The sequence below is a fragment of the Hypanus sabinus genome, chromosome 4, assembly GCF_030144855.1.
Source record: "Hypanus sabinus isolate sHypSab1 chromosome 4, sHypSab1.hap1, whole genome shotgun sequence".
Taxonomy (NCBI): Eukaryota; Metazoa; Chordata; class Chondrichthyes; order Myliobatiformes; family Dasyatidae; genus Hypanus; species Hypanus sabinus.
The window spans coordinates 94,627,643-94,654,814 of NC_082709.1; the positions used below are offsets into that span (position 1 = coordinate 94,627,643).

The 27,172-nt window shown below is 43.4% G+C and overlaps 1 protein-coding gene and 1 long non-coding RNA gene across 5 annotated transcripts in view; one reads left to right on the plus strand and one right to left on the minus strand.

Moving 5' to 3' along the window:
* The window catches only part of hspbap1 (hspb associated protein 1), a 328,857-nt gene that overhangs the window by 231,002 nt on the left and 70,683 nt on the right, over positions 1–27,172 (minus strand). The window lies entirely within an intron of this gene.
* The window catches only part of LOC132393006 (uncharacterized), a 66,570-nt gene continuing 64,055 nt past the window's right edge, over positions 24,658–27,172 (plus strand). Inside the window, exon 1 of the long non-coding RNA XR_009511713.1 lies at positions 24,658–25,151. This is a non-coding gene — a long non-coding RNA (uncharacterized LOC132393006). The remainder of the gene's footprint in view (positions 25,152–27,172) is intronic.

The window sequence follows — 27,172 nt, forward strand, 5'->3', positions numbered from 1 at the left end:
AATGAATCTGTTGTAAAAAAAAATCACTCCCTACTTGTACATAGTTCTTTCCTTTTGCTTGTTATTTCTTTCCACTCTTTTCTATAAGTGTATACCCTCAGATAAATACTTTGTGGAGATTTGTGATATATATGATTATATGATATATATGTACAATGTCTGAAATACATCTTATGGAAATGTTTGTTTGATGATGAACTTCAATAAAAAAACTAATTACAAAAAAAAGCAAGGACAGTAGTGGTGGGGAAAAGTGGATCCGTCAGGCAAAGGCAGCATGGATTCAGAAAAGCCCAGGCCCTATTTAACAATCTTACTGGAGTTCTTTTAGGATATAACGAGCATAGTAGATAGGGGAGAACAGATAGATGTTATTTACTTGGAGTTCCAGAAGGCACTTGATAAGGTACCACATAAAGGACTTATTCATAAAATAAGGATGCACAGAGTTGGGGGGCATGTATTAGTATGGATAGAAGATTGGTTACCAATAGAAAGTAGAGATTTGGGTGTTACTCTGGTTGGCAATCAGTGATGAGAGGTGTGCCACAGGGGTCGGTGCTGGGCCCGCAACTGTTCATGATATACATTAACAATCTGGAAGAGGGGACCAAGTGTTGTGTATCTAAGTTTGCTGATGACACTACTTTGAGTGGAAAAGCAAACTGTGCAGAGGATCTAGAGAGTCTGCAGAGAGATATAGATAGGTTAAGTGGGTGGGCAAGTGTCTGGCAGATGGAGTTGATAAACACAAGGTCATCCACTTTGGAAGGAAAAATGGAAGAGCAGATTATTATTTAAATGGAAAAAGATTGCAGCATGCTGCTGTGCAGGATGGGAGTGCTTGTGCAAAAGGTTGGTTTGCAGGTGCAGGCTATCAAGAAGGGAAATGTAATGTTGGCCTTCATTGCTAGAGGGATTGAATTTAAGAGCAGGGAGGTTATGCAGCAACTCTACAGGGTACCAGTGAGGCTACATCTGGAGTACTGCGTGCAGTTCTGTTCTCCTCACTTGAGGAAGGAAGGCATTACTTTACTTTATTGTCACCAAACAGTTGATACTAGAATGTACAATCATCAGCGATATTTGATTCTGCGCTTCACACTCCCTGAAGTACAAATCAAAGTAAATATAATAAAAATTTAAATTATAAATCATAATTAGAAAATAGAAAAGGGAAAGTAAGGCAGTGCAAGTCAGGTCCAGATATTTGGAAGATACGGCCCAGATCTGGGTCAGGATCCGTTCAGCAGTCTTATCACAGTTGGAAAGAATCTGTTCCCAAATCTGGCCATAGGAATCTTCAAGCTCCTGAACCTTCTCCCAGAGGGAAGAGGGACAAAAAGTGTGTTGGCTGGGTGGATCGTGTCCTTGATTATCCTGGCAGCACTGCTCCGACGGCGTGAGTCCAAGGATGGAAGATTGGTTTATGTGACGTGCTGGGCTATGTTCACGATCTTTTTCAGCTTCTTCCGGTCTTGGACAGGACAACCTCCATACCAGGTTGTGATGCACCCTAGAAGAATGCTTTCTATGGGGCACCTATAAAAATTAGTGAGGGTTTTAGGAGACAGGCCAAATTTCTTCAGCTTTCTCAGGAAGTAAAGGCGCTGGTGGGCCTTCTTGGCAGTGGCCTCTGCTTGGTTAGACCAAGTCAGGTCATTTGTGATATTCACCCCGAGGAACTTAAAGCATTTGACCTGTTCCACCTGTGCACCACCGATGTAGATGGTCCGCTACTCCTTCTGAAGTCAACCAATTCCTTTGTCTTGCTGACGTTGAGGGATAGGTTACTGTCTTCGCACCATGCCACCAGGTTCTTAATTTCCTTTCTGTACTCAGACTCATCATTACCCAAAATACAGCCTACAATTGTAATGTCATCAGCAAACTTATATATTGAGTTCAATGGAAACTTGGCTACACAATCAAGGGTGCACAGTGAGTACAGCAGGGGGCTGAGTACACAGCTTTGTGGGGCACCGGTGCTCAGAGTGATTGTAAAGGACAGCTTGTCCCCTATTTTTACAGCTTGGGTCCTGTCTGTGAGGAAGTTGAAGATCCAGCTGCAGATCTAATTGCTAAGACACAGGTTCCAGAGCTTAGGAATCAGTTTATTTGGAACGATGGTATTAAAGGCAGAGCTGTAGTCAATGAAAAGGAGCCCTACCTATGCGTCTTTATTCTCCAGGTATTCTAAGGAGGAACGTAGTGCCAGAGAGATGGCATCTGCCGTTGACCTGTTGCTCCGGTAGGTGAATTGCAAAGTGTCGAGGTTATGGTTGATGTGTGCCATAACCAATCACTCAAAGCACTTCATAGTAATTGATGTCAGAGCCACAGGTCGATAGTCATTCAGGCAGGCCACCTTGCTTTTCTTCAGCACTGAGATTATCGTTGCCTTCCTAAAACACGATATACTGGCTTTTGAGGCAGTGCAGAGGAGAATAACCAGTTTGATTCCAGAAATGAGGGGGCTAGACTATGAGGAGAGATTGAGTCGCCTGGGACTGTATTCACTGGAACTCAGAAGAATGAGAGGAGATCTTATAGAAACATATAAAATTATGAAAGGGCAAGAAAGTTGTTTCCACTGGAAGGTGAGACTGGAACTAGGGGACATAGCCTCAAGATTCAGGGGAGTAAATTTAAGACAGAGAAGAGAAAGAACTGATTTTCCCAAAGAGAGGTGAATCTGTGGAATTCTCTGCCCAATAAAGCAGTGGAGGCTACCTCAGTAAATATATTTACAACAAGGGAGGGGGGATAGAGTTTTGCATAGTATAGGAATTAAGGGTTATGGGGAAAAGGCAGTAGGTGGAGATGAGTTCATGGTCAGATCAGCCATGATTTTTTTGAGTGGCAGAGCAGGCTCCATGGGCCAGATGGCCCACTCCTGCTTCTATTTCTTATAGAAACATAGAAAACCTACAGCATAATACAGCATATGCTAGTGATATTAAACCTGATTCTCATTCTGGAAAGGAAAGAGGGAGAAGCACTAGATCCTCAATGCTCGGGAGGCTACTGCCTATGCTGGAGCTGGCTGAGTTTACAACTTCCTGCAGCTTTTTCTGATCCTGTACAGTGGTCCCCTTCATATCAGATGGTGGTGCAAAATGTTAGAATGCTCTCTGCAGTACATCTACAGAAATTTGAAAGAGTCTTTGATGACATACCAAATCTCCTCAAACTCCTAACAAAATATAGCTGCTGTTGTGCCAACTTCGTAACTGCATCAATACGTTGGACCCAGGATAGATCTTCAGTAATGCTGACATCCATGAAGTTAAAAGGCCCATTATTAACTCTTTCCACTGCTGATCCCTCGATGAGGACTGGAGTGTACTCCCTTGATTTCACCTTTCTGAAGTCCACAATCAATTCCTTGGTCTTACTGACATTGAGTGCAAGTTTGCTGTTGTGACACCATTCAACCAGCTGATTTCTCTTATTCCTGTATGCGTCTGTTGTACGGAAGCAGATTTGCAGGCTTGGTAAGTGTAACAGTAGACACTGGTTGCAGGTAAGTACACCAACTGTTTATTCAGAAGCAAACAATTAAACACTTTATTCACATGTAAGGTGAATAAGCACTCATCCAACTCACCCAAACTACAGAAACTACGACACTAAACATTCAATGCACTTCTTAAATCTGTCCAGGTTACACAACGAGATTAAACAAGTGATAAACAACTACCTAACCAGGTGTGCTCTCGAAAAACAAGCCCCTCCCCCATTAACTGTACACATCTTCCAAATGGTTTCTCCAGGACTGCCTACAGCTTACTGCCTGGAGTGGCTTGGGGTCAAGAGAAAGAGCAACTGGCATGTGTTCACTTTTATACACCCGAAGACTAGAAACTAGAGGTACTGCAACACGTGACCTGGGACCAGAAACCGCTGCAGCAAGGCATGGGAAATTGTTGTAATGTGAGTATTATTAAAAACAAGTTAATACTGATTGAGAAGCTGTTGGTAACGAGAGGCTGGTTCTGGGGGTCAGCAGGGTTTTACTTCCAGTGTGCATTGTACGTAGTTCCATCACCCATGCCACACGAAGCACCTGTATTGTAAATATCATTTGCCGTCCCAGATAAAGATGTTCTTTTGGCCATTTAATTGTTGAGTGGTCATTTTGTAAAGTAGAAGTTACCACATATTTTTGGCGATGAGGTGAACTGGTTTTGTGGATATGTCTGCGCATTTCGAACGGGAGCTGTGAGCAGATGAGGAGCCCCGCGTTCGGATGGCTACGTTCAGGACTATCGGTGCATTTGTGGAGGGAACCGAGGACTGGCTGGATTATGAGGAAAGGTTTGGACACTTTTTCTGTGCTAATGAAATTACTGAGGAGGCTAAGAAGTGCTCTATTCTCCTGAGTGTGTGTGGGGCAAAGACTTACAAGCTGATAAGGAACTTAGCCACACCGCGGAAACCAGGAGAAATTCCCTATGACAAACTGGTCAAGCTTGTGGTGAACCACCACAATCCAAAACCTTCGGTGATAGTCCAAAGGTTCAAATTATACAGCCATTTCAGGAAGCCAGGTCAGTCTGTGGCCAATTTTGTGGCCGAGCTTTGGCAGCTGTCGTAGCATTGCGATTTCAGAGCCATGTTGGATGAAATGCTCCGTGATAAATTAGTATGCGGCATTAATAATGATGCCACACAACACCGCTTTTTGGGGGAAACCCCACTGTTGACTTTCAAGAAAGCCTTAGAGGTTGTCCAAGGAATGCTAAAAATATCCAGGGAGGACATGGGGGTCCAACCTACCTTCCATCAGACTGTCCAAGCTCAAACTCAGGACCTATACAGGACAGCCCATACCTTATTTAGGGGTGTTATATATGTGGATATTTCAGCCAGGGGTCAAAAGGCTGAAGCCAGGCTGGTGATAGCTAAGGGCAGTGGGCCCAGTCTTTTGGGCCGCGATTAGCTTTGCAAAATCCAGCTCAACTGGCATGAAATTAAGTATGCACATACAACGTGGGACATTCTGCAGCGGTATAGTGACATTTTCAGGGATGAGCTGGGCACACTGAAGGGCGTGACCGTGAAACTCCATGTCCACCCTGAGGCCACACCACGTTTTTTAAAGCCTCGGTCGGTGCCCTATTCCATGAAAGGCGAAGTCGAGGAGGAGCTGGAATGTTTACAGGGGCTGGGCATCATTGAGCCTGTCCAGTTTTCAAGGTGGGCGGCTCCCATTGTTCCAGTTTTGAAGGCAGATGAGACGGTGAGGATATGTAGGGACAGTGAATTGGGTCTCTAAGCTGGAGGAGTACCCATTGCCACGGGTGGGTGACCTGTTTGCAACCCTGTCAGATGGTAAGCTGTTCACAAAGCTGGACACGAGCCACACCTACCAACAGCTGCTGTTCGACGCGGATTCAAAGTAGTACGTCACTATCAATACATACAAGGAATTATTCAAATACAATTGCCTGGTGCTTGGAGTGGCGTCTAGCCCTGACATTTTCCAAAGGACAATGGACTCTTTGCTGCAGGGAATTCCGCACGTAGCAGTGTATCTTGATTGTAGTTTGATCACGGGAGCCACAAAGGGGGAGCATCTGGCTAACTTAGAACAGGTGCTGAAGAGGCTCTCACATGCAGGGCTGCGATTGAAATGCGGAAAATGTGTGTTCCTGGCTCCGAGTGTGACCTACCTGGGACACAAGATTACAGCTGAGGGGCTTTGCCCAGTGGAGGACAAACTGAGAGCTATCAAGGAGGCCCCAAGCCCCAAGAGCATCACTGAACTCAGATCATTTTTGGGCATGGTGAATTATTATGACGTTTCTTCCTGACCTCTCAAAGGTTTTGGCCCCACCATATAAGCTGCTTCACAATGACACTAAGTGGCAGTGGGGTGAAGAGCAGGAGGAAGCTTTCAAGGAAGTGAAAGAACTCCTCCACTCTGCAAAGCTACTTGTTCACTATGACCCAGACAAGGAGAACACCCTTTCATGTGACGCTTCACCCTATGGAGTCGGGGCAGTTCTCTCACACGTAATAGCCCATCAAGTCTGCTCCGCCATTCAAACATGGTTGATCGTTTTTTTCTACTTCCTTCTCAACCCAGCTCCCGGCCTTCTCCCTGTAACCATTGATGCCACGTCCAATCAAGAACCTATCAATCTCTGCCTTAAATACACCCAACAAGCTGGCCTCCACAGTTGCATGTGGCAACAAATTCCACAAATTCATCACCCTTTGGCTAAAGAAATTTATCCGCATCTCTGTTTTGAAAGGGCACCACTGTGCCTTCTTGTCCTAGGTTCTCCCACTATGGGAAACATCCTTTCTACATCTACTCTGTCCAGGCCTTCCAACATTCAAAGGTTCAAAGGTCCAATTTAATGTCAGAGAACTGTATGCAATATACATCCTGAAATGTTTTTTCTTCGCAATGATCCACAAAAACAGAGAAGTGCCCCAAAGGAAGAATGACAGTTAAATGTGAGAACTCCAAATCCCCCCCCAGCGAAAAAAAGTGCACCCACTACTAAGCACAAGCATGAGCTAGGCTATAGCAAAGACACAGACTTGCAGTTACCCCAAAGACTATCACATTTCATTCAACATTCGACAAACCACAGGTTCTTCCTCTCCCTAATAAGGGAGAGGGAGGTGTCTCCTATTTTCACATTCAAAAAGTTTCAATGAGATTCCCCCCTCATCCTCCTGAATTCCAGTGAGTACAGACCCAGAGCCATCAAACATTCCTCATATGATAACCCTTTCATTCCTGGAATCATCCTTGTGAACCTCCTCTGGACCCTCTCCAATGCCAGCACATCTTTTCTAAGATAAGGGGCCCAAAACTGTTCACAATATTTAATGGTGTGGCCTCACCAGTGCCTTATAAAGCCTCAGCCTCAAATCCTTGCTATACTACAGCATCATCAGGATGCCTGCCAGGTAGGAGATGGTATAAGACCTAGGTATAAGACACAAACTAAATAGCCCTCCATTTGTCTATCATCAACATGCCTATCTCAGAATTTCCTAAATGCCCCTAATATATCTGCATCTACTACCACTCCTGGCAGAGCAATCTACATATTCACCACTCTGTGTAAAGAACTTCTTTATACTTTCTTCCAATCTTCTTTAAATTATACCCCTACATATTGGCTTTTTCCATCCTAGGAATAAGTCTCTAGCAGTGAACTTGATTATCTTATCATCTTGTATACATCTATCAGGTCTCCTTCCATTCTTCTTCGTTCCAAGGAGGAAAGCTCTAGCTCACTCAATCTATCCTCAGAAGGCATGCTCTCCAATCCAGGCAGCATCCTGGTAAATCTCCTCTACACCCTCTCTGCAGATTCCACATCTGTCTCCTAAGATGACCAAAACGGAAATCAATCTTTGAACTCTTAGTTCTAACTCTTCTGTTATTGTCCCTTAAGCATTTCTATTTGCATGAGCTTATTTTGAACTATTAAACTTTGCACAATTCCTTTCTATTGTATTCACTGCTGTACTATGATCATTCATGCTTAGTCTGAGTTTCATGTGAGCAAGGAAATTCATTGCAGCCTGATGACAATAAACTGATCTAAATCTGAACACAGGGAGAACAAGACAGTGAAAGATAGATCACTGACGGTAGTTCTAACTTTATCGAGGATAGAATGATGGAAGCTGACTACACCTGCACTGAAATCGTGAAGTTGTGTGGTTAAAAAAAAGTATGCATGATGGCTTCTGCAGCTGATAAGGTGATGATCCTCATTAATCAAACTAGCTGATATGTGAATCCCCAGGCACAACATTATTGATTCTTGGCTATTCCCTCAAACTGCTCTAGGAAGCTTTATGGGCAATTGAAGGTGCAAAAAAAAACATTCCCAAGAGTGATAACCACCATCCTGTGGATAACTTTTAAGAGAATAATCTCTATATCCACTTAGGCCAATCTTCACATCTGTTCTTAAATGCAATATTCTTTTGTGGAGCAGTAGCTTCAGAAAACAGCCGGCATAATCAAAGTTCTCATCCACGCCAGCCATCTTTCTTCTCCCTTCTCCCATACATACACTAGGCTCAGGGACAGTTATAAGACTTTTGTATGATAAAATGGACTCTTGATTGCATAATCTCATTACAACTTTGCACCTTACTGTCTACCTGCAATGACTTTCTCTGCACCACAACACTTTTTTACTACCTCAATGCATTGTTGTAATGATTGATTTGTATGGATAATATGCACTCTAATGATTGATTTTTATGGATAGTATGCACTGTAATGATTGATTTTAACAGATAGTATAAATAGTAATGTTTGATTTGTATGGATAGTATAATTGTAATCATTGACTTGTATGGATATTATGCACTGTAACGATTGATTTGAATGGATAGTATGTATTGTAGTCATTGATTTGTATGGATAGTATGAACTGTTATGATTGATTTGAACAGAGATCATGTATTCTAATGATTGATTTGTACAGATAGTATGTGTTGTAATGATTGACGTGTATGGATAGTATGCACTGTAATGACTGATTTATACAGATAGTGTGCATTGTAATGATTGACTTGTATGCATAGTATGCACTGTAATGATTTATTTGTACAGATGGTGTGTATTGTAATGATTGATTTGTATGGATAGTATGCGCTGTTATGATTAATTTGAACAGAGAATATGTATTCTAATGATTGATTTGTACAGATAGTATGTGTTGTAATGATTGACTTGTATAGATAGCATGCACTGTAATGATTGATTTGTACAGATGGTGTGTATTGTAACAATTGATTTGTATGGATAGTGTGCACTCTAATGACTGATTTTTATGGATAGTATGCACTGTAATGATTGATTTGGATGGATAGAATGCACTGCAATTTTTTCGCTCTGTTGGAAAAATAACTCATATGGAATCATAAGACCATTATACACAGAAGCAGAATTAGGCCATTTGGCCCATTGAGTCTGCTTTCCCCCATTCAATCATGGCTGATAATTTTTCCGCTCCTCAGCCCCACTCTTCAGCCTTCTCCCCATAATCATTGATGCTGTGTCCAATCAAGAACCTATCAAACTCTGCCTTAAATACACCCAATTACTTGGCCTCTATAGCTGTCTGTGGTAATAAATTCCATAAGTTCACCACCATCTGGCTAAAGAAACTTCTCTGCATCTCTGTTTTAAATGGATGTCCCTTAATCCAGAGGCTGCGCCCTCTTGTCATAGACTCCCATACCAAGGGAAACATCTTTTCTGTATCTACTGGAAGAAGGTTCTATGGTCTGATGAAACCAAACTTGAGCTTTTTAGCCATCAGACTAAACCCAATGTTTGGCACAAGATAAACAGTAAACATCATCAAGAACACACCATCCCTACTGTGAAGCATGTGTGTGGGATGCTTCACTGCAGCAGGCCCTGGAAAGCTTGTGAAGGTAGAGGGTAAAATGAATGCAGCAAGATACAGGGACATCCTGGAGGAAAACCCGATGCAGTCTGCAAGAGCACTGCGACTTGGGAGAAGACTTGTTTTCCAGCAAGACAATGACCCCAAGTACAAAGCCAAAGCTACTCAGGAATGGCTTAGAAACAACAAAGTTAATGTCCTGGAGAGGTCAAGTCAGAGTCCAGACTGCGATCCAATTGAGAATTTGAAAAGGGCTTGTTCACTCACAATCCCCATGCAATTCAACAGAGCTTTAGCAGTTTTGTAAAAAAGAACGAAAAAAAATTGTTGTGTCCAGAACTGCAAAGCTGATAGAGACCCATGCACACAGAGTGAAGGCTGTAATTGCTGCCAAAGGTGCATCTATTAAATACTGACTTGAAGGGAATGAGTAATTATCCAATCAATTATTTTGTGTTTAATAATTCTAATAAATTAGATCAATTTGTAGAATTTGTTTTTACTTTGACTCTAAAGTATCTTTTCTGTTGATCAGTGTCAAAAAAGCCAAATTAAATTCACTGTGATTCAGAGTTCTAAAACAATCCAGTAAACATGAAAACTTCCAACGGGGTGGGGGTGAATACTTTTTTATAGGCACTGTACCTGGGAACTTAACGTCCAAGGATATACATTGTATTGAAAGGACAGGCAGGAAGGCAAAGGGGGACAAAGTTGCTCTGTTGATAAGAGATGTAGTCAAATCATTAGAAAGAAGTGACATAGGGTTGGCAGGTGTTGGATCATTGTGCACTGATAGGAGTTGTATTTAAACCCTGAAACAGTGGTACAAATTACAACGAGAGCTAGAAATGGATGCCAAAAGGGCAACGTTGCAATAGCCATGGGAGATTTCAATATACAGGTGGATTGGGAAAATCAGGTTGGTGCTGTATCTCAAGAGAATTTCCAGAATATCAACAAGATGACACTTTTTTTAGAGCAGATCATGGTTTAGCCCACTTAGAAGATCAGCTATTCTGGATTGGGTGTTGTACAATTTTAAAAAATTGATCAGAGAGCTTACGATAAAAGAGCTCTCAGAAGAAAGTGATCATATGATTGAATTCACCTTGAAATATGAGAAGCTAAAATCTTATGTATCAGTGTTACAGTAGAGTAAAGAAAATTACAGAGTCATGAGAGAGGAGTTGGCCAGATTGATTGGAAAAGAACACTGGCAGGCAAGATGGGCAGAGTAGCAATGGTTGGAATTTCTGGAAGCAATTGGGAAGGCACAAGATATTTATATCCCAAAGAGGAAGAAGTACTCTAAAGGCAAGATGACACAACCATGACTGACAAGTCAAAGCCAATATAAAAGTCACAGAAAGGGCATATAATAGAGCAAACATTAGTGGGAAGTAAGAGGATTGGGAAGCATTTAAATACCAACATAAGTAAAAATGTCATTAAGAAGGTAAAGATGTAATATTAAAGTTCAACAATATTCAGATTCAGATTCTGATTCAGTTTATTGTCATTTAGAAACCACAAATGCAATGCACTTAAAAAATGAGACAACGTTCCTCCAGAATAATATCACAAAAGCATATAATTAAACAGACTGCACCAGAAATTCCACATAACGTTTGGCAATCCCCAATCCAGAGTCCGGAGATGCTGCTGCGTATAAATATTGTGCTACCGGCTTAGCGTGTTCCCCAGCAAGGAGCTTCAAATCCACCAGACAAATCAAGACCAAAAACTAAAGCTACAAGACCTGCACAAAACCACAGTTACAACACTGCAAACAATAGCATAATTGATACAAAATAGACCATGGGCACAGTAAAAATAGTCCAAAGATGTTAAAAGGACTATAAGTTCAAAAGAAATCACCACACAGTTTCCACGTCCCCAGGGTCCCGACAGACTTGCCATCCCACGCCAGCGGCAGAAGGGAATACCCCCGGTATGGACTTCCACGGCGCCGCCCGACTCAGCCTCACAGACGCAGCAGACAATGAAAGCGACCTGACCGCAGCGGCCTCCGAGTCCGTTGAACCTCCAAGCCGATGACCATCCCCTCAGGCACAGCTTCTCTGAGCACCATCCTCTGCCGAGCATATTAAGGCAGCCCCGCCAATGGCCATCAGCAATGTGACCCCAAGGACTGGGGGCCTGTTCTTCCCAGCAGAGTCCCGGACCTCGCAGCAGCAACAAAGAAGGTCTTCCTGGAGATTTCTCAATGTTCCTCTGTGCTCCCACGTCCGTTTTCAATCGATTATGATTGCGCACAGCAACCCACTTCACAAATAACAGGTAATCAGCTCTGGAGTGGCCGCTGCAAGCTGCGTCATGCTGCAATCTTGGAATGTCGCCATATAGGTGAGATATAATTAATGAGGATACCAAAAGATTCCCACCCTGCCAGTACCTAGCCTCTCCAACAGCAAGCACCAGGTAGTACCTCCTTGCAGGCAACATGGAAAATGAACTCCTTTCAGACTCGGGCTGAACCACAGTGGATAGGGAGGAGGTCTGGCTCCTATACACATAGCACACAGGCCCATCGGTAAATAGCTATGGGTAAATAGCCCCACAGCCCTGTCTCGCCCGCAGCCTCCGGAGAGACAAAGGCTATGGCAATAAATCCAGAGTGGAGCCCCTAAGAGCAAACACGAGGAAATCTGCAGATGCTGGAAATTTAAACAACACACACAAAATGCTGGTGGAACACAGCAGGCCAGGCAGCATCTATAAGGAGAAGCACTGTCGACGTTTCAGGCTGAGACCCTTCGTCAGGACTAACTGAAAGGAAAGATAGTAAGAGATTTGAAAGTAGTAGGGGGAAGGGGAAATGCGAAAATGTGGAGTCCCTAAGGCAGCTTAGCAATCATTGAACATCCTTCCAGCAGATGATGCCAGTCTAGAATGACAATGATGGTGATCATCACAAGCCTGGGCAGATGGTATGGAGATCCTGAGTTCCCCTCTTGGTCTCAGCAGTATAGTCCAAAGGAAAGCTTATGAGGCATTACATTTGGCTTCCTCTTACAAGGGCTGCTGGAAGGATGTTCAATGATTGCTTCTCCCTACTAATGGTAACTTCACACACTTCATGGCCCCTGATACCTGAAATTCCACCATACTGCCAGTGTGGAAGTTTCAGTAGGGAGAAGATTCTTGGGAAATAGAAAGCTCTGAAGTCACCTGGACCAGATGGTGTCACTCTGGAGTTCTGAAGAAGGTGGTCAAAGAGATTGTGGAGGCATTAATAATGACCTTTTAAGTATCACTAGATTCTGAAACGGTTCCAGAAGAATTGAAAATTGCAAATTTCACTCCACTTTTCAAGAAAGGAGAGAGGCAGAAGAAAGGAAATTATTGGCCAGTTGGTCTGACCTCAGTGGTTGGGAAGATGTTGGAGTTGATTATCGGGACTCCGCCTCCTGGTTTCGGACATGTAAAACCAGTCGCTTCTTGTCCACCTTTAATCTCTCCCTTTTCCGATTTAAACTTTGAAATTTCAACTTTATTCAGTCAGATCAGATATAATTATGGCCGCTCACAGAAGCTCCAGAAGAAATCCGGACCCGAGCAATGGGAAGGCTAAGAAAACAGACAAATTCTGGGAGAAACCCCCCCCCCCCCCCAGGTAAAGAGACTAGAATCTCAAATCAGCAATATCAGCATTGAGATAACTCAAGTAAAAGAGAAATTCGAAGGAAAAGTCGACTCTTTGAGCCTTGATTTTAAAGAAGTTACTGTGAATCTTTCTTCACGTTTGGAAAAAGCCCAACAACAGATCGTTGATCTTGAAGCTCGATCACGTAGGAATAATATTCGAATTGTTGGATTAAAAATCAGAATCGGCCGACACACTGGATTATTTCACAAAAATGTTTCAGTCTTTATTTCCGGAGGTTTGTTTACAGCCTTCAGATATCGAAATGGCTCATAGAATCCACACTTTAAAGTTTTTGGATCAAGGTAAAAACAGACGTATTGGGGTCCGTTTTCTCCGTTTCAGAGATAAAGACCATATTATTAAGCTTGCGAGAAAAAAACTCTTTCAATATCAGAATTCAGACATTCGTTTCTATGAAGATTTTCCACGCGAAATTGTTAAAAAGCGTGCTGGATTTGCAAATGCTATGAAATCAGCATTTGAGAAAAAGGCTTTTTCCATTCTTTCAATATCCAGCGAAATTGAGGTTCTTTGTTAAAAAGTTTGGTTTTCATTTCTTTGATGATCCACTGGATGCATTGAGTTTTATTAATTCTTTACCCGACGCATCCAATGATGAATCTGAAGCTTGAATGATTTATAATCGTTTGATTGTCTCATGGTGTAAAGAGTGATGAGATTGGAAGATTTAATGGTTACAGAAGTCTTTACTTTAAAATACATTTCCATCTCCAAAAAAGACTGGTTTAGATGGCTTCAATTTCAGAAGACATACAGGGAGAACTGTTGATAGTCTGTAATAAGTTTGAACCATTTAGAATTTATTTTTTTTGGAGCATTTAAATGAATTAATCATTTTCTTTGCTTCGCATGCTTTTGTAAAGATTTTTTTTAAGTAATTATTTGGATTTCTTTATGTTTTAAAGATAGACCAGACAATTTAAAGATGCAATTGTTTTTCTTCTGTACAAATATTTCAAGAATTGTTTTGGATGCGTTTTGCTTCCCTTATCTAATGTTATGAAGGTTACTTTCAATTGAAAGTCGTTTTGTTATACAAGAAAAACACTTACCTTCCAAGTTAATTATATTGAGATATACGTCGACTGCAATGAGTTTTATGTTCGGTAGAGAGTGACAGAGATATATTTTCTTTTTTTTACTTAGGCAGAGTTTGTATTTGCATTTGCGTCTATGCTTTTCTTGGGGCTTGCGTCAATTGATATCGACTTGTTTCTGGGCTTTGTAGTTTGGGTGGGATCTTTTTTCTTTTTTTTCCCCATTATCGAATCCCGGAGCATACGCTAATTATTTTTATTGTTTATCTCTGCCACTTTCGACTATCCTATCCTGACATGCGTCTAACTATTGCTTTTGGACACAAAGTTCCATGATGATATTTAAACAGCTAAATGTTTTAACTTGGAATGTTCACGGTTGGAATCATCCTATTAAATGTGTCATGTAACACCATGGTCCTGAAAAATGTTGTCTCATTTTCACTATGCACTGTACCAGCAATTAAGGTCAAAATGACAATAAAAGTTGACTTGACTTGAAAACATTTAAAGTTATTAATCGATTCCAGGCTGATAGAATTGTTGCTCAAGAGACGCATATCAGGTTATGTGATAAAAATCGATTTTTTAAATTTTGAAAGGGTCCTCAGTTTCACGCAAATTCCCAGAGTACAACTAGAGGTGTTTCTATTTTTATTGATTCCAATATTCCTTTCAATCAGGCGGATATTATAACTGATATCAATGGTAGATTTCTGATTGTTAAATGAACAAATTGTAATAGAAATAATGGTTTTGGTTAATATTTATGGACCAAATGTTGATGATCCCTCATTTTTAAAAACTGTTTTTGCATTATTACCTGATTTAAATGAATATATGTTATTAATGGATGGTGATCTTAATACTTGTCTAAATCTTTCAATGGATTAGTCATCATCCAAATATCAACTCCCTAATCGTTCTGCATCACTTATTAATTTCTTTTTAATTGACTATGGTTTAATTGAGATCTGGAGGCATATGCACCCTAGTGATAGAGAATACTCTTCTTTCTCACATGTTCATAATAAATATTTGAGAATCAATTATTTTATAGTTTTACAAGAATCTGATTTGTTGGATACCATTTTGAAATTGAATCCCTTAGTGAAAGGTTCCATTAGCAGAATTTATAATTTACTTTTGTTACAAAAAGAGAACCTATTACTAAAGATTAAACAAGATTGGGAGAGAGAACTTAATATGATCTTTGTTAATGAAGATTGGCTTCGAGTTTTGAAAAACGTAAATTCTTCTTCTGTATGTGCCAACCATTGTTTAATTCAATTTAAAATTGTACACCGTTATTACTTAACAAAGGAGAGACTATCTAAAATACTTCCTAGTATAGATAACTATTGTGATAGATGTAAAACTGAAGTAGCTACTTTATCACATATTTTCTGGTCATGTTTTTCTCTAAAATCATTTTGGAAATCTTTATTTTCTACAATTTCTAAAGCTTTGAAAATTAATTTACAACCTAGTACATTGACTGTTCTATTTGGAATAGTTCTGCATCATATTCAAGGTATCTCATCTTCAGATCAACATGTAATTGCATTTGTAACACTGCTGGCAAGAAGAGCTATTCTATTAAAATGGAAATATATTTCTTCCCCTACATTAATTGAAAGGTTTTCTCAAGTGATGTTATGTCTTAGTTTGGAAAAAATCAGTGGTAGAACTTTTGATCCTCAATTTGATTTTGAGAGAAGATGGGGCTCTTTTGCCAAATAATATCATTTAATTTGAATTACGTTATATGGTTTCCTTCCGATTTTAATTTTATATATATATAAATATGAAATGATGGTTGATGACCCTTTTTTTAATATAGTTAGATGATGGTGAAACGTATTGCTCCGGGAGATTGATTCCTAATGGTTTTTTTTAGTTAGATAGGATTCTTTTTTCCCTTCTTTTTTCTATATATAAAGTTATTTTTCCATTTTTATATTTCAAGATCAGTTTCTTTTCTTTTCTTCAGCTTTATTAACTGTATGCATATTAATCTGTTAAAGTTTTGTATCATTTTATAGCTGTTGACGATTACATATCAATAAAAAGATTCTAAAAATGAAAATGAAATAGAGTTGATTATCAAGCATGAGGTCTCAGGATTCTTGAGGGCACATAATTAAATAGGCCGCAGTCAGCGTTGTTTTCTCAAGTGAAAACCTTACCTGACATAACAGTTGGATTTCTTTGAAGAAGTAACAAGCAAGATAGACAAAGGAGAATCAGTTGATGTTATACATAGTATTTTGCTTTTCAAAAGGCCTTTGACAAGGCACCACACATGAGGCTGCTTAACAAGCTATGAGCCCATGGTATTACAGGAAAGATTCTAGCATGGATAAAGCAGTGGCTGATTGGCAGGAGGCAAAATGGAATTAAAGGGAGCCTTTTCTGGTTGGCAGCCTGTGACTAGTGGTATGTTCCACAGGGGTCTTTGTCGGGACCCAGGGCCGGATATGATACACCCCAGGTTGTTGTGGGAATTGAGAGAAGAGATCGCAGGAGCATTGGCCGTGATCTTTGAATCCTCTTTGGCCGCAGGGGAAGTGCTGGAAGACTGAAGAATGGCAAATGTAGTTCCCTTGTTTAAAAAAGGTAATAGGGAGAAACCTGGGAACTATAGACCAGTCAGTCTTACGTTAGTGGTATGCAAACTACTGGAAAGGATTCTTAAGAGTAGGATCTATGAGCATTTGGAGAAGTACAGTCTACTCATGGATAGTCAACATGGCTTTACAAAGGGAAGATCATGCCTCACGAACCTGATAGAGTATTTTGAAGAGGTAACAAAAGAAATTGATGAGGGTAGGGTAGTGGATGTGGTCTACATGGACTTTAGCTAGGCATTTGACAAGGTCCCTCATGAGAGACTAATCCAGAAAGTCATGAGGCATGGGAAAAATGGAACCTTGGCTGTTTGGATAAAAAATTGGCTTAAAGGAAGAAAGCAGAATGCAGTTGTGGAAGGTAAGTATTCTGCCTGGAGGTCGGTGACTAATGGAATGCCGCAGGGACCTGTCCTGGGACACCTGCTATATGTGATTTTTATAAATGACCTGGATGTAGAGGCAGAAGGATGGGTGAGTAAGTTTGCAGATGACACAAAGACTGCAGGAGTTGTGGATGGAGCTGTAGGTGGTCGAAGGATACAAGAGCATATAGACAGGCTGCAGAGTTGGGCAGAACAATGGCAGATGGCGTTCATTCTGGACAAGTGTAAGTTGATGCATTTTGGAAGGACAAACCAGAAGACTGAGTACAGGATTAATGGTCAATTACTTAAGAGTGTGGATGAACAAAGAGACCTTGGGGTTCAAATCCATACATCCCTCAAGGTCGCTGCACATAGGGTAGTTAAGAAGGCCTATGGGATGCTAGGCTTAATTAACAGGGGGATTGAGTTCAAGAGTAGAGAGGTCATGTTGCAACTCTACAAATCTCAGGTGAGACCACACTTAGAGTATTGTGTTCAATTCTGGTCACCTTATAATAGGAAGGACGTGGAAGCTATGGAGAAGGTGTAGAGGAGATTTACCAGGATGTTGTCTGGATTGGAGAACAAGTCATATGAAGCAAGGTTAGCACAGCTGGGACTTTTCTCTCTGGAGCATAGAAGAATGAGAGGGCACTTGATAGAGGTCTACAAGATTATGAGAGGCATAGATAGGGTGGATAGTCAGTACCTGTTTCCCAGGGCACATGTACAAAATTAAGGGAGGTAAGTTTAGGGGAGACATCGGGGTAAGTTTTTTACACAGAGGGTTGTGAGTGCCTGGAATGACTTGCCAGGGATGATGGTGGAGGCTAAAATATTAGGGGCATTTAAGAGCCTCTTCGACGGGCACATGGATGAAAAGAAAATGGAAGGTTATGGGGTAGTGTGGGTTTAGTACTTTTTTTAAGGATTATATGGGTCCGCACAACATGGAGGGCTGAAGGGTCTGTACTGTGCTGTAGTGTTCTATGCTTCTATGGGACCAATTTCTTTTATGTTATACGTCAATGATTTGGATGATGGAATTAATGGCTTTGTTGTAAAGTTTGCAGATGGAAATAAGTGGAGGAGCAAGTAGTTTTGAAGAAGTAGTGACGCTACAGAAGGACAGACAGATTAGGAGAATGGGGAAAGAAGTGGCAGTTGGAATACAGTGCTGGGATGTGTATCATTATGCATTTTGGTAGAAGAAATTAAGAATGTGAATATTTTCTAAAAGGAGAGAAAATACAAAAAACTGAGATGCAAAGGGACTTGAGAGTGCTTTTGTAGGATTCCCTAATTTAGTGGTCGAGTCTATAGTGAGGAAGGTAAATGCATTGTTCGCATTAATTTCAACGGGTCTAAAATATAAATGCAAGGATGTAATGCTAAGACTTTATAAAGCACTAATGAGGCTTCACTTGGAGTATTGTGAGAAAAATTTTGGACCTCTTATCTTAGAAAGGATGTGCTAAAACTGGAGAGGATTCAAAGGAGGATCACGAAAATGATTCCAGGTTTGAACTACTTATCAGATCAGGAGTGTCTGGAGGCTCTGGGCCTACATTCACTGGAATTCAGAAGAATGAGGGGTGACCTATCAAAAGGGGAAAGGTCTTGATGGAATGGACATGGAGGGGATGGTTCCTATGGACCGAAAGATTAAGACCAGAAGATACAGCCTAAGAATAGTGGGGCATCCTTTTAGAACGGAGATGAGGGGGAATTCCTTTAGCCAGACAATGGTGAATCTGTGTAATTCATTGCCACATACAGCTGTGGAGCTGAAGTCTGTATGTATAGTTAAGGCAGAGGTCAAAAAATTCTTGATTGGTCAGGGCATGAAGGATACAGGGAAAAGACAGGAGACTGGGGCTGAGAGGAAAATTGTATCAGCCATGATGAAATGGCAGTGCAGACTCAATGCGCCAAATGGCCTAATTCTGCTCTAGTACATTATGGTCTTAATCATAGCACAGCACAGTACAGCCCGTAATTGTCCCTAGTATAGACAAGTTGTACAACAATTAGGTGAAATTAAATGGGATTGATGAGATTTCTTTCAAAGAGGGATTGAGTTAATGAGCCAAATGCCACCTTCTGCATTGGATGAAAGCGCAAGATGAAATCTGAAATATATACTATGAAATCTTATGAAAATTCTGTAAATATATTGTCACTAACTTTAATTCTGTGGCTTCCACAGCATGTGAAAATGAAGATGTGTGAAAATTCCAATATTAAATATGCAATTAAATTAGATGAAAGTGGTGCACTTGCATCACAGTGCATGCCAACACCTTGAACATTTGTCTAATGTTAGTTGAAGAAAAAGTGAAGCTGAATGGGTCAGTACTCCCATCAGACTTTATCAGGTAAAGATAATGAAGTTATCACAAATGACTTACTTTCTGTGGCTAACTACTCCAGCTGAGATGTCACTAACTTCCCAAAAAGGTCAAACACTAATTTGATTTGGAGAAACTAATCATGCTCTGATATGCCAGTAAATGTGCACTAGTGTAATTCATGTGCTGTTTCTTCAGCAAGAACAAATTAATGCCATTAAATCAATCAAAAGTCTATTGAGACCAAAAGGATTAACAGTGAGCAAAATACTTAACTATCCGTTCAGCAAAATCACAAGGATAAATAGTAAATCAAGCACCATAGCAAAAACTAAGAAAGTCACTTTCTCTTTGATTTTGCAAGGAAACTGGATTTGAAAAATCCGGGGCCAACTCAATCCCACTTGGAAATTCTGCTCTGTGCCTTAATGCATACATTTCATATTTCTCCTCATCACAATGGAGACATTATCACCAGTCTTTGCGCATCCTCAAGGCCAAATGAATCAGCAAGAATCTGAAGTAAGTGACCATTTATGTTCCTCCCTGAATGGAATGCCTTGTAGTCGTGCACAAAGTGCTACAAAAGGAACACACAGAGGCAGAGAGAGCTGAACTCAGAATGACTTTACTGATTTAAACTTGCACGCTTAAATCTCCCCTCCCATAGGTCCCTGCGACCAGCAGGGCAGACGTGACATCAGACCGTCCCCAGAAGGTCCGTCCCAAGTGAGCCGCGCGTCTGCCTGTGGCTCCCAATGGCGGTTCGAGTCCCGTGTGTGTGGACCGCCACACCACCTCCCCCTCCCCAGAAATGTCCGTTGGCGGAGTGGAGCCCCCAGTCTGTGTGGCTTGCCTGGGTGCCTGGCCTCGCTGGTGCGATATGGGTATTCTCACTGGTTGCTCAATGTCCAAGTGCACCGGTTTGTGGCGGTCCACTTTAAAAGTCTCTTCCTGGCCACCCACCTCCACGACACATGTGGATCCATTGTGCCGGATCATCTTGAAGGGTCCCTTGTACGGCCGCTGTAGAGGTGACCTGTGCACACCCCTGTGAATAAAAACATACTCACAGTCTCGGAGGTCCTTAGGGGTGAAGGATGACGTGGGACCATGCCTGGAGGTCGGGACCAGTGCTAGGGTCCCTACCTTGTCCCGCAGCCTCGTTAGCACCGCTGCTGGAATGCCGTCCGGTACCGCCAGGGGGTGCCGTAGACCAATTCCACCAAGGAGGTGCCCAGGTCCTGCTTGGGGGCTGTGCAGATGCCAGTACGACCCAGGGAAGCTCGTCTGTCCAGTTGGGGTCCCTGAGGTGCGCCATCAGGGCCGACTTGAGATGCTGGTGTAATCGCTCTACCAAACCGTTGGAAGGGGATAGTATGCTGTGGGGTGATGCAGCTGGGTGCCTAGGAGCTGCGCCAGCGCTGTCCACAAACCAGACGTGAACTGCACCCCTCTGTCAGGGGCGATGTCCGTTGGGAGGCCGAACCTGGTGATCTAGTTTGCAATGAACGCCCTAACGCAGGACTCAGTGGACGTGTCTGCAAGCAGTATGGCTTCCGGTCATCTGGTGAACTTGTCTACCATGGTAAAGATATACCTGGTGCCCCAGGAGACTGGCAGGGGGCCGACGATGTCCACGTGGATGTGTTGGAACCTCCCTTGCGTCGACTGGAACTGCTGGAGGGGAGCCTTCACGTGCCACTGAACTTTGACAGTCTGGCAGTGTACACAGGTCCTGGCCCAGTGTCTGACCTGTTTGCGCAAACCGTGGCAGACAAATCTATCCGCTACCAGCTTGATGGACGCCCGGATGGATGGGTGGGCCAGGTCGTGCAGCGTGTCGAACACCCGGCGCCACAATGCTGCTGGTACCATGGGTCGGGGTTTGCTGGTAGACACATCACACAGGAGTCGATCCGCTGCAGGGCTGATGGAGACGTCCTCCAACCGCAGCTCCAAAACAGCAGTGCAGTAAGCCGGGATCTCGGTGTCCAACGGGTGTGCTTCTGCCAGTGCTGTGTAGTCTATTCCTGTGGAGGCAGGGGTGAGACAGTGCATTGGCGACGATGTTGTTCTTCCCTGCAATGTGGCGGACGTCCATGGTGAATTCTGAAATAAAGGACAGGTGCCTCTGCTGCCGAGCCGACCATGGGTCCGATACCTTGGTCAGTGCAAAGGTAGGGGGCTTGTGGTCTGTATACACAGTGAACTCCCTTCCCTCGAGGAAGTACTGGAAATGCCGGACAGCCAGGTAGAATGCTAGCAACTCTCTGTCGAAGGCGCTGTACTTCACCTCTGGTGGCCATAGGTGCCAGCTGAAGAAAGTGAGTGGTCACCACTGGTCCTCGACGAGCTGCTCCAGGACTCCGCCAACTGCCGTGTCAGAAGCGTCGACTGTGAGTGCCCTGGGTACATCGACTCTTGGGTGCACTAGGAGGGCCACCTTCGCCAGCGCCTCCTTGGTCTGCTCGAATGCCTCCGTGGACTCCGTGTCCCATGCCGCTTCTTTGGCCTTGCCAGCCATCAGATGGAACATGGGTCTCATGATGCGGGCCGCCGCCGGCACGAACCAATGATAAAAGTTGACCATCCCTACGAACCCCTGCAGGCCCCTGGGCTTGGGGAACTGGCCTGGACCTTGTCCGGTAGGGGAACTGCATCACGTTGGTTGACTCTGTGGCCCAAGAAGTCGATCTCCGTCAGCCCGAACTGGCACTTTGCCGGATTGATTGCCAGTCCGTGGTTGCTCAGGCATTGGCAGAGCTGGCGCAAATGTGCCACCTGCTCTTGGTGTGAACTGCTAGCCACCAGGATATCGTCCAAGTAAATGAAAACGAAATCCAGGCCGCGTCCCACCAAGTCCATATGGCCTTTGAAAAGTGTGGGCTGCATTCTTGAGACCGAAAGGCATCCTCAGGAATTCAAACAAGCCAAACGGGGTGATGAGGGCTGTCTTGGGCATGTAGTCAGGGTGCACTGGGATCTGATGGTATCTCCTGACCAGGTCAATTTTGGAGAAGACGGTCGCTCCGTGCAGGATCGCTGAGAAGACCTGGATGTGGGGTACCGGGTATCTGTCGGCAGTTGTGGCATCGTTGAGCCTTTTGTAGTCTCCGCAAGGCTTCCACCTCCTGCGGACTTGGGCACCATGTGCAGCGGGGATGCCCACGGGCTGTCTGAGCGGCCTACGATTCCCAGCTCTTCCATCTTACGGAACTTCTCTTTGGCGAGGTGGAGCTTGTTGGGTGGGAGCCTGCAAGCTCCGGCGTACAGCGGCAGTCCTTGCGTGGGGATGTGGTGCTACATGCCGTGCTTGGGGTGAGCCATGGAGAACTGCGGGGTGACTATGGAGGGGAATTCTGCCAACACCCTGCCGAATTTGTTACCCGAGAGGGTCACAGAATCCAGGTGGTGGGCCAGTAGCTTGGCTTCTCCGAGTTGGAAAGTCTGGAATGTCTCGGCGTGGACCAAACGCCAGCCTTTCAAGTCGACCAGGAGGCAGTTGGCTCATAGGAAGTCTGCCCCTAGTAGTGGCTGTGACACGGCTGCCAACATGAAAGTCCAAGTGAAATGGCTGAAAATGCAGTGCGATAGTTTGCAGGCCATAAGTCCGAATACTGGTGCCATTTGCGGTGAGTTTGGGGCCTGAGACCGTGTTATGAGTGTCCATGTTTGGGGGGGGAGTACGCTGACTTCGGTCCCAATGTCTACCAGGAAGTGCCGCCCGGAGTGTCAGTCCCAGAGGTACAGGAGGCTGTCTCAGTGACCAGCCGTTGTAGCCAGTAGCGATGACTGGCCCCAGCATTTCCTTGAAAAGCACACAGTGGATGGCAGTGGCGCATGCCTGAGCCCCATCTTTGGTGATAGAAACACCAATGTTCCAAACTTTTGTCTTTTCCCCCGTGGGGCTCGGCGGCTTCGGTTGTGGGGCCTGGGCTTTGGGGCATGCAATCGTGGCTAGGCCCATGGAGGCTGCTCCACGTTGCTTGCTCTGCCAAAGGACGTCTGCTTTAGCTGCAACCCTGCGGGGGTCGCTGAAATCCTCACTCGCGAGGAGGAGGTGAATGTCCTCTGGCATTTGCTCGGGGAACAACTGTTCAAATAAAAGGCACGGCTTATAGCTGTCCATGAGCGCCAGCATATCATTCATGAGCTCGGATGGCGTGCGGTCGCCCAGGCCGTCCATGTGTAGGAGCTGCGCGACCCATTTGCCGTGGGAGAGTCCAAAGGTACGGATCAGGAGCACCTTAAGCTTTGTGTACCTGTCCTCAGTTGGAGGCTGGCGTAGGAAGTCGCTGATCCGGCCTGCCGTCTCCTGGTTGAGCACGCTGACCACGTAGTAATACCACGTAGCGTCAGCTGTAATGTCTCTGATACTGAACTGGGCCTCAGCCTGCTCGAACCAAACATGGGGCTGAGTGGCCCAGAAAGTCGGAAGCTTCAGAGAGACCGCGCTGTGCGAATTGCTCAGATTGGATACAGAGTTGCTGGTTCCAGTTGCCGTCTGGAATGTCGGGGTCACCAATGTAGTCGCGCGCAAAATGCTATGAAAGGAACACACGGAGGCAGAGAGAGCTGAACTCAGAATGACTTTACTGATTCAAACTCGAGCGCTTCAATCTCCCCTCCCATCGGTCCCTGCATGATATCAGACTGACCCCGGAAGGTCCGCCCCGAGCATCTGCCTGCGGCTCCCGATGGTGGTTCAAGTCCCGTGTGTGCGGACCGCCACAGCCCCACGATTTAAGCCCCACAGTATTTTGAACAATGTCACAATGTTTCCAACTGAAGCTAATTACTATAATTGTGAATTTATAGTTCTGATAAAAAGTAATTGATTTGCAAATGATTTCCCTATCTACAGCTGTAACCTGCCTTGAGCATTTCCAACATCTTGTTTACTTTTCAGTCTGCCATATGTTATTGCATAGAATGTCAATCAGTTGAACAGGTGTTAAAACTAATTGGTCCAAATGTCCTGTACCATGCTTGTAATTCACACATGCCAGCTACCACTCTCTACCTAACTTTACCAATAATTTCTCATTTATGAATTAATATCACTTCCCCTCAAAAGGATGAAAACTATTCTGCTTAACTTCCAATGAGTTTTATAAAGAGAATGACCATTATTATAAAGGTAAAAGATACTGTTACGTACCTGTGGGTATCTTGTACCTGTCACGTGACTATGATGTAATTGAGGCTATGCTGGAGATGAGGTAATGGTCTTGTGATGGTGGAGAGACGTTGTTTTCCTACCAGTGAGAGGTCATGTGATAGTTTTTGTTTACAGGGTATAAAAGGAGAACCCCACTCTGTGACGTGGGCAGTTCGTGGCTGAATTCGCCACTGACTCAATGTTGCTGCATATTCCAATATTATGACGCAGTTTCGTTTAAAAGTGGAGTTTTACTTTCTGTTTTAAGTCTCAAAGGTTATTGCCGGCAGTTTCGCTATAATACTGCCAGTTTGATCAGTGGAGAGTGAAGATTTTAAAGGAGTTCGGAACTCCCGAAGGATTGGGAAAGTTAATGTTGACGGTGAAACAGATTCAACCTTTGTTTAATCTTCGCAGGAGGAATTAGTAACGAGTATCCATGATAACTCCTGTTCTGCCAGAAGAGCAGAGGGTTGGATACAAAGTTTCATCAGAGAAAGGTCAGTGCCTTTAAGCCATTTTATTTCCTTCAATCATAATCGTAAATCCTCCGGGGAATAACATACTTTGGCTGGGATCAGCAGTAACTCCACGAAAGAGAATTTAAATCATCAACGGACAGTGTAAGCATTTGGACTTTCGCATTATTACTTCTAGGAACTGCTTTCGCATTATCACTTTAAGAACTGTTCGAGCTGCCGTATCGCAACTGACTTCCGGTTAAGTTAATTGTTTGTTTACTTTTGGGTTTTTTACAGTGTTTAATAAATGTTTCATTTGTTATAAAAAAAAACCTGTCTCAAATCATATATTCATTGTTGCTGATATTTCCAAGATGGCGGCGCGACGCAGCTTGCAGCTGCCCCGTTGGCGGGGCCGGCTTAATAAGCTCGGCAGAGGTTGGTGCTCGGAGAAGCTGTGCTGGAGGGGATGGTCGTTGGCTTGGAGGTTCAACGGACTCGGAGGCCGCTGCGGTTAGGTCGCTTTCAGTGTGTGCTGCGTCTGCGAGGCTGGGTTCGACGGAGCTTTCATTGTGTGCTGCGTCAGTGAGGCTGAGTCGGGCGGCACCGTGGAAGTCCATAGTGGGCGTATTCCCTTCTGCTGTTGGCGTGGGATGGCGAGTCTGTCGGGACCCTGGGGACTTGTAGAAACTGTGTGGTGATTTCTTTTGAACTTATAGTCCTTTAACATCTTTGGACTATTTTTACTGTGTCCACGGTCTGTTTTTTTTTTAATCAATTATGCTATTGTTTGCACTGTTGTTACTATGTGGTTTTGTGCTGGTCTTATAGCTTTAGTTTCTGGTCCTGTTTGTCTGGTGGATTTGAAGCTCCTTTCGGGGGAACGCGCTAAGACGGTAGCGCAATATTAATACGCAGCAGCTTCTCCAGTCTCTGGACTGGGGATTGCCAAATGTTATGTGGATTTTCTGGTGTAGTCTGTTTTGTCATATGCTTTTGTGATATCATTCTGGAGGAACGTTGTCTCAGTTTTTAACTGCATTGCATTTGTGGTTTCTAAATGACAATAAACTTAATCTGAATCTGAATCTAATTTGTAACAATACAAGTAGAGCAGGACAATGGTGCAGACAGATAAATTGTTCAGATCAAGGCCTGAAGGTCAATCAGAAATCCAGAACTCATAATAGGACATAATTGTAGCCAGCAGGGTGAGTATCAGTCCATTAGGGATGCAGAATTAAAAAGGGTAGCAAATATAATACTCAGTGTTATATCTCAATGCATGGAGTATACGAAATAAGGTGGATGATCTTGTTGTACTATTATAGATTGTCAAGTGTGATATTGTGGCCATCATTGAAACGTGGCTGAAGGATGATTGTACTTGGGAGCTCAATGTCCAAGGTTACATGTTGTATCGGAGGGATAGGAAGGTAGGCTGAGGGGGTGGCGTGGCTCTGATGATAATGGCATCAAATCAGTAGAAAGGTGTGACATACGATCAGAAAATGTTGAATCCTTGTGAGTTGAGTTAAGAAACTGCAAGGGTAAAAGGACCCTTATAGCAGTTATATACAGGCCTCCCAAAAGTAGCTGGGATGTGAACCACACATTACAAAAGGAAATAGAAAAGGTGTGTCGAAAGGGCAATGTTTTGATGGTCATTGTACAGGTCAACTGGGGAAAATCAAGTTGGAAATGGATCTCAAGAGTTTCTTGAATACCTACAAGATGGCTTTTTAGAACAGTTTCTCCTTGGACCTACAAGGGAATCGGCTATATTGGATTGGGTGTGATGTAATGCACCACAGATGATTAGGAAGCTTAACGTAAAAGAACTCTTACCAACCAGTGATCACAATCTGATTGAGTTCAACTTGAAATTTGATAGTATTGAAGTAAAGTCTGACATAGCAGCATTTCAATGAAGTTAAGGAAATTAGTGGTATGAGAGAAGAACTGGCCAAAGTAAATTGGAAGGAGATGCTGGCAGGGATGACAACAAGAGCAGTAATGGCATGTGTTTCCAGAAAAAATTAGGAAGGTGCAGGATAGAT